Source organism: Ctenopharyngodon idella, chromosome 24 (assembly GCF_019924925.1).
Source record: "Ctenopharyngodon idella isolate HZGC_01 chromosome 24, HZGC01, whole genome shotgun sequence".
In the NCBI taxonomy this organism is placed as follows: Eukaryota; Metazoa; Chordata; class Actinopteri; order Cypriniformes; family Xenocyprididae; genus Ctenopharyngodon; species Ctenopharyngodon idella.
The window spans coordinates 18,157,051-18,169,423 of NC_067243.1; the positions used below are offsets into that span (position 1 = coordinate 18,157,051).

Genomic DNA, 12,373 nt, shown 5'->3' on the forward strand with positions numbered 1-12,373 from the left:
TTTGCTACCAGTAAAAAGGGCAGAAAAAGAAGAGATGATCGATCGATATGTTTACATGTAATCTCTCAGCCAGTGTTTCAACTGCGGAAAGATATCAATAAAGCAGCTTGAGAATAATATCTCACGTACCATTACATTTACCTCAGGGAAGTCATTTAGTGTCCACAGCATTTCGCATATGCACTATGTTAGCCTATTCATTATATTTACTTAACCTGTTAGTAATGTCTTGATTATTTAATGTATGTTTAAATAACTTTGTCATGAAAACAAGTTATGACAGCCACTGTGTAAATTATTATATTTCAAAAAATGAATTGGAGTAGAAAATTAACTTCATAATTAGATTTATAAGTTAATGCAAAACCTGCCTTATGTACAATTTGCATTTTTTTTTTTATTTGATTGTTGATTTTATATTATAGCAACAGAATTTAATAATTTGGGCTCTGTTGTTAATTGTAACCTTTAATATTATAGTAATGTGCAAGAAAGAGCTCCCTATATAGTTTACAGCATTAGCTGAGAGATATTTTTTATCCTTAAGAAAATGTTAATTATAATTTAAGTTATTTAAACACAAAGACACATTGGTTGAAAAAAAACAAAAACAAAAAAAAAACAACAGTTTTTTAGTTTTCTCCCCCCTGCTGTACCAAACCTGTACCGAACCGTGACTTCAAAACCGAGGTATGTATCAAACCATCATGTTTGTGTACTGTTACACCCCTAGTGCATATAAATGATTTTGTGAACAACATCATGGAAACATGCCTCGCTCTTTTCAACAATATTTTGACTGCGTTTTGCTTCTTGCATGTTTGGTCAAAATGCTGGAAAAAAAAAACAACACAAGTGAGCCATTATAGAGCAAATACACAAACCCTGAGATGAAAAACATCAAGATCTACTTTAGCTATATCACCCATACCTCCTCCTCCATCCTTTTTATAGCCTGGTGCCCTAAAAAATATGTACATATACATATATTTTCCAAATACTCTCATGAATATTTTAACGTTTCATAGAAGCCTACCCCTTGTCTGACAGACTCGGAGAAGTCCTTGGCCAATGTGCCAAAGAAAATGACGTTGATTGATGTATGTTCAGTGGTACTCTGAGGGAGGTCCTCCTCTGAGAAAGAAAGTGAGAAAACAGCAAGGACAGAGTGAGACCGGCTACGCTTTCATTTCAAGACTCAAAATCTGCAGGGTCGAGAGCTAAAAATCATAGCATGAGAGTGAGTTTGAAGCATGCTTTGAAGAAGCCACTCCAGGCAATCAAATTGGCCTCATATTGTGCCGCTTTTCTCTAGATACATCACAGCATAAAAACCAGTGGTGGTATATTAGTTAACATTTTAATGGAGCAAAGCCATGCAGTCTGGATGGCAGATTTTTCTATACAAATCTTTTAAAACCCAAAGCGCCAGAACTGCTTTAAACAGGATGCGAGGTGTGAATGCCAGACAGATTGAGTGTCGCTGCTGACAAAACAGATCAGCTTGATACGTCTCAGGCTTGTTCATGATCTTTGTCTTTGAATTTAAATTCAAATGGGGAAACTCACCTTTGATCTCAGCTCTAAGCATTTCGATGCCATCTTTCTGTGCGCAGGATATCACGGGACCTTTGTGAACCACTCTAGCCTATCCAGAGGAAATAACTCCTATAAGCACTTTAAAGAACTGAATAGCAATAGTTATGAAGTATTAAGCCACTTCCTCACCATATAATCTTAATGCAAATACAAAGAGAAAATTCTAAGTTAAGCTGTTATACACGCAAATAAACTAACCTTCACAGTTGTTAATTTCACTCAAATCATCCTTGTTCACATTACTTAAAAAAACTCATGTAACTACATGAACTTAATTTAACTGAGTTGTTTCTTCTAAAAATGAGTATTGTCAGCTTTACTTAAAGGGTTAGTTCACCCAAAAATGAAAACAATGTCATTTATTACTCACCCTCATGCCGTTCCACACCTGTAAGACCTTCATTAATCTTCGAAACGCAAATTAAGATATTTTTGTTGAAATCCGATGGCTCAGTGAGGCCTGCATTCACAGCAATGACATTTCCTCTCTCAAGATCCATTAATGTACTAAAAACATATTTAAATCAGTTCATGTTAGTACAGTGGTTCAATATTAATATTATAAAGCGACGAGAATATTTTTGGTGAGCCAAAAAAACAAAATAATGACTTATATAGTGATGGCCGATTTCAAAACACTGCTTCCTGAAGCTTCGGAGCGTTATGAATCTTTTGTGTCGAATCAGCGGTTCGGAGCGCCAAAGTCACATAATTTCAGCAGTTTGGCGGTTTGACATGCGATCCGAATCATGATGACACGCTGATTCATAACGCTCTGAAGCTTCATGAAGCAGTGTTTTGAAATCGGCCATCACTATATAAGTCGTTCTTTTGTTTTTTTTTGCCGCACCAAAAATATTCTCGTCGCTTTATAATACTAATATTAAACCACTGTACTCACATGAACTGATTTAAATATGTTTTTAGCACATTAATGGATCTTGAGAGAGGAAATGTCATTGCTGGTTATGCTGACCTCACTGAGCCATCAGATTTCAACAAAAATATCTTAATTTGAATTCCGAAGATGAATGAAGGTCTTACGGGTGTGGAACGACATGAGAGTAATTAATGACAGAATTTTCATTTTTGGGTGAACTAACCCTTTAAGTGGTTGTTCAGTCTACTTAACATTGCTGAGTGAAATGCACAAATTAATGTTGACATAACTAACTGGGCAGTGAAATCGTAGTTCCCAGCATGCTTTGCAAGGGACTGAATCCAACAATTCTTTTTTTTTTTTTTTTGAGTGTATATCAATTAATTGGTTTAACCAACATTTTTTTACTGACATTCACAGCAGTTTTATGGCACCATTTTGGGGAAAACACCTTTTTTGGAAACATCCTTTTTCTTTTCTTTTTTTTGATAATAATTTAACTTTTTAAATAACTGCCATTCATCAATTCTCAAAAAAAAAAAAAAAAAAAAAAAGTGCAGCATAACAATTAAGCATAACTTTTAGCCCTGATGAAGGCTTGTGTGCTGAAACGCGTTGGCAAAATAACATATTAATCTTTTAGCTACATTTTTTGTTTATTTTGACCCCTTGACGCCACAAGTGTTGCAGGTATTGTCCATAAATAGTTTTATTTTTATTCCATGCACCTGGTTAAGCGTGTTAAGTTGCACCAGATTAATTATACTATACAGCATAACAATTAGACAGTGGCCAAAACAGCTGAAATTTTTATTTTAATATTTGTCTATATGCATTTTAATATATATATGTAATACATTTGTGACCATTTAGAAATCAAAACAACTGATTATTACTAATAATAAATATTATATATTATATTGGTAACACTTTACAATAAGGTTTCTTTAGTTAAAATTAGTTAACTACTTTAGTTAACATGAATTAAGAATGAACAATACTGTTTTTGATAACAATACTATATTTGATAACATTAGTTAATGCACTGTGAACAAACAAACAATGAACAGTATTTTTTAACTAACATTAACAAAAATTAATAAATACTGTAACAAATGTATTGCTCATGCTCAGTTCATGTTAGTTAATACATTAATACTAACAAATGAACCTTATTAACTAATGTTTACAAATGTTTTACAAATATATTTAAACTAATAATAATAATACTTTCACACTTATGTTTATAAGTTTATTAATGATAATAATAATACATTTAAAAATATAAAACTGATAATAATAATAATACATTATGTATTTATAGTTGTAATCTAATGATCATTTTTAGTCGTTGTGTCAAAAAGCAGAATTTTTAACATTAAAAATGATTTCCTCTTATAACTTATATAATATAAATGTTATATAACTGCATATAATATTGTTATTGTTATTAATAATATAATACATTTAAAAAATAATAATAGCAATAATCATAATAATAATAAATTCTTATGTTCTGCAGATAATACATTCTTATGTTTTTAGTTGTAATCTAATGATCATTTGTAGTCGTTATTGTGTCAAAGAGCAGAAACAACACCATTATTAAAAATAATTTCCACATATAACTCATATAATAAGTTATATAACTGCAATAATAATAATCTGCATTGTCATCAGTCATAAAGCAACATGGATTAATAGTACAACGTTTTGCTCTAATGAGAATTAATGCACACATGCCATATTTTTTAGAAAACAGTAGGTCATAAGATAAATTTTTTTGTAAATCAGTGTATAAAGTTTAGAGGATGTCTGTGGTTGTTACAACAGAAACCACTAAAAGAGTGACATCAAACCTTAACACATCTGTGCGAGGGGTCAGAGGTCATTGTGAGGCTTGTTATAGATGTGCGCTGCAGATGGGAAGGGACCTTGGCGTCTAGGTCAGATGAATCATTGACTTTTTGTACAGGCATGTCCGTTTGATAATAGCTGTAACAATAAGAAAAATAAATGTTGAGTATATGATGCCAAGCAAAAGAATAAATGCGTCATTAGAAACTAAAGCAACACACTATGCCAAAGTCACATGGCAAACCTCTCAGAAACAATTAAGCCCATGTGGCATCGAGCCACAAAAATAGACGTTTGAATAATTGAGAATGAAGAATTGCATGTACACGTGTGTGTCCATGTGTTTACACTGATAAACGTCTACCTAAATGCTTCTTGAGAAAATGGTGTGGATCACAATTTATACTAATTAATTCTGAAAAGACTACCAGTGTAGCACGCCGTCAATCAGAGGAAGTAAACCTGAAATGAAAAACATCTCAAGCGGCTCCATTGAAACATGAGCGTGTACAACAGCCCATTCAGATGAAATGAAGTTCCATTCTATGAATTGGATGAGCTTCATGAAGACATGAACATCTGGGAGAGCGTTCCATCGAGGGTCTTGATCTTTTATAGACCTTCTGGCCTTTGCAGCCCTCGAGCACTGTAGAGTCTCGAGTCTCAACCCCTCGTAAACAACATCTGCTGGATGCACATCGCAAGAGGGCTCCAATCTCTGATGAATCAAATCATAAAACAGGACTAGACGTGTAAAAATGCATTGATCTAATAATAAAAGTTCAATGCACTGATTACAGAATTTAATAATGCCATCTAAGATTCTATGACTTAGCTTGATTTAAAGATGGTCTTTATGCCCTATACATGACAGATTTGGTCAGGACATTTTGTGTTATATGATCCAAATCCAAATAATATAAAGCCTGATGTATTATTTTGTCAATATCTCACTATAGAGCAAAACTACGCTTGTGGAAAAAGAAGTACATTTTAGCATACGTAAACTACGGAGCCCCTAAATGGACATGGTGTTGGAAAAATAAATATGAGATTTTTTTCAACCAATATGTCAATGATTTTGCATTCTCTCGCAAATGTTTGTGCTCCTTTGAGAAACTTTGTGTTTGTGAGATCTTTGAGAGCAAAAGCAAAGATTCTTGGGAGAATGTAAACATGTTGCGTTTTGAAATATATTTTTTCCTCTCATCTCATATTTATGTCCCTTTAGAGGCTACGTAGAACATACTTTAGACATACTTTAAAGGAATATATTTTAGCATGAACTGAATGTAATGTTTTCGTAAACAATTTCATGTTAATTGCAATTAAATAAAATGTTAGAGACCTTGTGCTCCTCCACCTTCCGTTTGAGGATGGCCCACAGATGCTCAATATGGTTTAGGTCTGGTGACATTCTTTAGCAAGGCAGTGGTCGTCTTGGAGGTGTGTTTGGGGTCATTATCATGTTGGAATACTGCCCTGCGGCCCAGTCTCCGAAGGGAGGGGATCATGCTCTGCTTCAGTATGTCACACTACATGCTGGCATTCATGGTGAACTGTAGCTCCCCAGTGCCAGCAGCACTCATGTTGCCCCAGACTGTGACACTCCCACCACCATGCTTGACTGTAGGCAAGACACACTTGTCTTTGTACTCCTCACCTGGTTGCCGCCACACACACTTGACACCATCTGAACCAAATAAGTTTTTCTTGGTCTCATCAGACCACAGGACATGGTTCCTATAATCCATGTCCCTAGTCTGCTTGTCTTCAGCAAACTGTTTGCAGGCTTTCTTGTGCATCATCTTTAGAAGAGGCTTACTTCTGGGATGACAGCCATGCAGACCAATTTGATGCAGTGTGCGGCGTATGGTCTGAGCACTGACAGGCTGACCCCCCACTCCTTCAACCTCTGCAGGAATGCCGGCAGCACTCATACATCCATTTCCCAAACACAACCTCTGGATATGATGCTGAGCATGTGCACTCAACTTCTCAGGTCGACCATGGTGAAGCCTGTTCTAAGTGGAACCTGTCCTGTTAAACCGCTGTATGGTCTTGGCCACCGTGCTGCAGCTCAGTTTCAGGGTCTTGGCAATCTTCTTATAGCCTACGCCATCTTTATGTAGAGCAACAATTCTTTTTTTCAGATCCTCAGAGAGTTCTTTGCCATGAGGTGCCATGTTGAACTTCCAGTGACCAGTATGAGAGAGTGAGAGCGATAACACCAAATTTAACACACCTGCTCCCCATTCACACCTGAGACCTTGTAACACTAACGAGTCACATGAAACCGGGGAGAGAAAATGGCTAATTAGGCCCAATTTGGACATTTTTACTTAGGGGTGTACTCACTTTTGTAGCCAGCGGTTTAGTCATTAATGGCTGTGTGTTGAGTTATTTTGAGTGGACAGCAGATTTACACTGTTATACAAGCTGTACACTCACTACTTTACATTGTAGCAAAGTGGCATTTCTTCAGTGTTGTCACATGAAAAGATATAATAAAATATTTACAAAAATGTGAGGGGTGTACTCACTTCTGTGAGATACTGTACATACTTGTGTCATTTCATAATTTCTTCTATGGTCTTTGAAATATGATTCAAATTTTCGTCCAAAACGTCATTTTCGGGTTCGGGCCAAAATCAGTCACTGAAACAGATGTTTAATTAGCGCTTCTCCGATGGCATGTTTTTACTGTGTTCAGCATCTATTTCGTGCACACAACGTGGATAAGCTACAACAGTTAAACACATCAGCTGTGAGGACACTAGCTCTGGGTTGACAATATTAATTTCTCAATTTTAATTGGTTATGACATGGTTTCTAAATCTAAAATCTTTTAGTCTGTGATGTTGATGCGCGAACAAATCTTCACTAAACATTTATTGTGCCTACCTTCCAATAATCGCAAAAAGCTTTGTTACTTTTAATATGAAGCTAAGCCTCAACTTTTTCTGTCAAAATTCTGTCGATTTTATTATGAAATTCAAACAATAAATGTCGTTTTGGCACTCTTTAATATTGCATTACAGATCACGGTAGCTGTCTCGGTTCAAGAGGCAGCACGGATCAAGTGCACATAAACCGATTCTCTCATCTCCTCTTTACTACGAGTTATTGCACAAAATAAACATGGGTGAACACCAGAAGGTATGTTGAAAGATACATTACAATGAAATGAATCCTGTTTCATGTAGGCCTAATCACTCAATCTGCGTTTTAACCAGAAAAGGACATTAATAAAACAGCTTGTAGGCTATACAATAGCCACGTTTCAACCACAGGAACTGTCCCCAGGAAGTAGGGACTTTGGAGTGGTACTTGGTGTGTTTCGACTGAAGGGACCAGGGTCTAAATTAAATTTCGGGTAAAAATTTCCCCCTCAGAAAGACCCTGCTCACGAGGTAGAACTTTTTCCAAAGTTCAGGAACTTTCAGGGGTGGGAATTGGGCGCTGAACATGCTGTTGAGTTCATGCAGCCTTTTGATTGGTTGACTCCACGCAGCGTTTTATTTCAACCACCATTTTTTAAGTCTGTTGCGGTGCGTGCAGTAAGAGTTGTCTGCTATTCAAATCAACACAATGGAGGTTAAAAATGGAAAGCCACGTGCAGTCCTGCGTCACCGGACTAATTTGCCTAAACTTCACGGTACTTTAGACCGCGATGGAAATGCAGACAGCAACAGGTCTGGGGGAAAAGAAGTTCCTGGGACAAATTGTTCTGGGTAATTTCGGTGGAAACGCGGTTAATGTCACTTAACGTAACATTTACGCTTCCTCCAGAAAGAATGTCTATAAACTCAGTTAACTAGAAAAAATAACTCTAAAGAAGAGCATTTTGCTAAATATATTCACTGTATTACATATTCATTATATTATTACTTAATCTGTTAGTGATGTCTTCATTATTTCATGTATCTTTGAATAAATCTGTCATGAAAACAAGTTATTACAGTTTATTGTCGTTTAATTGTTTATATTTCACCAACAAACTGGAGGTAAAACAATTCTGTTACTACAAAGTTGATATAAAAACTGCTTTAAATGCAATTTAAATATTTGTACGGCTCAGTTTTAGCTATTGGAGTGTTGATTATTAAATAAGTTTGATTAATTAATTGATTATTTATTTTAAGTTTCACTTTTTTACAACCAAGTGCATACTGAATTTTTGGTTTTGTCCCAGATTTTTTTATTTCAGTGCATCCTTACAAAATAAATAAATAAATAAATAATTACAAAAAAAAACAATTAAAATGCACTTTACAGTAAAACTTTTAATTTGACATTATTACAAAGTGAAGAAACAGTCATTAAAATGTGTACTCTAAGCATACTTAAATGGCCTTTTATTTCATTAATACATTACCAGCAAGTACAGTTTTTTAATTATATACTTTAAGATTTGAAGTACACTACAAGAGAACATTCAATACACACTTCTTTGTAACAAGAGTATCTCCAATTATGTTTTTAGCATTTTCTGTAATTATGAATCAATCAAAGCGGATCGGATTGTGACCCGTTTTCTGATTTCACAATGCATTGCATAGTACGATTACAACTGAAATCACATGTCAGAACAAACATTTACTCTCTAAACAGGACATAAAGAGCGGCAGAGCAAGCTGGAAGTGGAACCAATGGACTTCAAACCTGTCTGTTAAGCCTTAACTCTCTTGGCAACACTGAGTAATTCGGGACTCGATTTGGATGAATCTGTTGAAAACACCACCTGACTACTTGCCCCCTGTTAATTTGAGTTTGAGGCCCCTGGGTGAGAGTGTGTTAAACTGAGTAGGCTTATGGGTAAGAGTGTCTCCATCTTCATTGACCTTGAAGAGAGTTTTTAAATACACCCAAAATGAAGCTCACAGGTGAAAGTCCACTCTGACACGACCTCTCATCAGACCGAAAAGCCGATAAATCCAACCATTTACACTTCACTAAAAGCACACTGAATGAATCTTAGCATTGTTTAGAGAGTGGTTGAAATTAACACTGTCATGCGTCTCCTCACCTACATTCAAAACTAAAGAACCGTGACAATAAACGGTGACTGAACTGATGTTCGCATTCCCGGCTTCAAACCTGTCCCTGATTTAGATGTCTTGGCACTGCAGATATATTGCACTGCACATTTTGATCCAGTTGTGCTATTCGCCCCCAGAAGACATCATTACACAGGGCATCAGGATGAACCGTAGTGATGTTGTTAGTGCTTATGAATATTCCTACGCATTTCTCCCAGGCACTCCAAAAAGGAAATTGAAACCTCCGAAGTGGAACGGAAAGGAACTAAGCTTGCACAAAGTGAATTAGGCTTTACTGTTAAAAGCACAGAATTCAAGAAAAGACAGAAAAATCAATACATTGTGTGTCTAATTAATTCCTGAAGGGATTTCTCAACTCCAAATAAGAATTAATTAACCCAGACAACATTTTTTTTCTCCCTTTTGCAAAATCATGACCTCAAAACACACACTAGGATTTAAAGTAAATACACCATTTTACATCACAGCAACACACAACCACTTACATGCTGAACAATCTGAACATGCTTGATGGACAACAGTAGAAAAAAAATCATGTTTGCAGGGGAAACGAAATATTTTTTTTGCTGGAACAATTTTTTAGGTCTTTAATATTCATTGAAACTACTCAGTTCTAGTGATTTCTGTTAAGTCTGGCCAAGAACCAACAACTTAGGGTGTTCACACAGTTCAGTTCTCTTGGTTCATTTGGTCCGGACCAAAAAAGAAAATTATACATTTAGTCCTGGTTCGCTTAGCATTCAAACTGTCATTTTTAACATCGAACTTAAAGATACAAAACAGAAGAAGACAACATTTTATGACGTATATTTGAGATTAAACATACCGAACATCTAAACAATGCTGTGTGCTGGGCTAAATGCGCTTGTTCTATGTGCATTCATATGGTGGTATTTTTACCAGCTGAGAACTCATAAATGAAATGTGTAAAGAAATGAAAAAACAGCAGGGGTTCCTCTGACGCACACACAAACAATGATCTGCTGCAAGGATACAGCGGTTCTGTACTAAACTGTAATGGGCAATGTAGCTCCTATGATGAGAAGAACCAGGTGCTTGAGCATTCTGTCCTTTTTAGGGTCGCATCTTGTGACATCATGTCATGTTTTTGGTTCTTTTAGATGTGTTTGGTTCATGTTGCGTTGATATTCATTCGAACCGCACCAGAGTTTGTCTGGAAGTGGACCGAGATCCCCTGAAAATGTCTTGGTCCGCTTGTTTGGTGAGCACCAAGGTCTAGATGGCAGCATTCACACTTATTCAAAAGAACCTCGTTAAAGGTGCAGTATGTAAGAATTCTGTCTGCTAGAGGCCTATTTAAAACAAAAGCGTAGCTTGATGACGCCAAGTTTGAGCGCGGAATCTTGGGACATGTGGTCTTCATCTCAACGGACGGTGCAAAAGAATAGGAATAGGACTCGGGAAGAAATCATGTTCATGGATGCGATTATTAACGTTATTGTAGTATGAAGCAGAGCAGGACCGAGTGTTGTGGGAGCTGAACGAGGCCGCTGGAGCGATTGCGCAACACACGCCGCCCGCAGTCGCTGGCTCCGATTCCGCTTTTCCGGTCATGAGTATGAGATAACGCAGCTCTGTTTATCATATTAGATACATTTGAGTGTGTCGAAAATGTTATAACGTTACTCTGTGCGTTCGCTCAGCAGCTGCTGTGAGACACTTGTTGCACACTTCAGTAAACTAGATCGATTTTAGAATATCATATTAAATGCTGGATGGCTTGTGTTGATAAATGGCATGCAATTAATTTTAAAACGTATTATATGATGGAGAAAATTCTGTATTACTTTTACTAAAAATAAAGCTGCATCTGATTATGCTATGTTAGCTACTTGACAAAATAGTGTTTTTCTCTAAGGCATGGTAAAGCATGGTACTCGCAAAAAAAAAAAAAAAAAAATCAAGAAAATTAGATTTAAACAATAAGACTAAACGTGTTGAGCTATATAACAATAATTAGTTTTTCTGTTTATAAATATATCAAAACAGTTGTTCCCTTGTCTATTAAAACGTGTAATATATTAAAGCGTCTTTGGTGTTTCCATGGTTTCTACAAGATAAAACCGGAAACCGAGGCAGACTGAGAGGTAACGCGGGTATGACGCAATTGACAGGCGACTCCTCACACGTCCTGGAGCCTTGGTTAAAATTGCAATTTTCTTACGATTTACAAATAGTTGGAAACATTTGGGTTATTGTAAGTACTCAAGTGAACAAAATATATAACACTGGCCTAGTGGTTTTTGGATATTTTACTGCAAAATTCTTACATATTGCACCTTTAAGCTAGTTATTTTAGTTTATAAAGTTTTAAATATGGATATTTTTCTTACAAAAACCCATCGCTTCACTTCAGAAGGCCTTTATTAGCCCCTGGAACCATATGGATCATTTTTATGATGGATGGATGTGCTTTTTTTAAAATCGTAAGCACCATTCACTACCGTTATAAAGCTTGGAAGAGCCAGGATATTTTTAAATATATCTCTGATTGTGTTCGTCTGAAAGAAGATAGTCATATACACCTAGGAAGGCTTGAGGGAGACTAAATCATGGGATAAAATGTTTATTTTTGGGTGAACTATCCCTCTAAGTTGCCTTTTATTTCAATAATATTTATCTACAAGTACATTTTTAAAAAAAAATATACTTTAAAGATTCGAAGTACACCACAAATGCACACATTCAATACAATTAAGCACACTGTATAAAACAGGGGTGTCAAACACACGGCCCACGGGCCGAATACGGCCCACAAAGGTGTCCAATCCGGCCCGGGTGATTTGAACTACAATAAAAAAAAAAATAGAGATGCACTAGTCCACTGGCCATAAATCCAAACATTTTTTAGTTTTATTTTGGTCAATCTTTATTCTGGGCATGCAAACAAACTGCTTTGTAATAATTTACCAAAATTTCATTTGTGTGGAAATATTTACTAAGCCTGTAAACA

General features: G+C 36.0%; 1 protein-coding gene across 1 annotated transcript in view; it reads right to left on the reverse strand.

Moving 5' to 3' along the window:
- Positions 1 to 12,373, reverse strand: part of pot1 (protection of telomeres 1 homolog) — a 46,458-nt gene that overhangs the window by 31,942 nt on the left and 2,143 nt on the right. Inside the window, 1 exon segment of the mRNA XM_051884658.1 lies at positions 1,037 to 1,134. The gene's annotated coding sequence lies outside the window, so the exon portion shown is untranslated.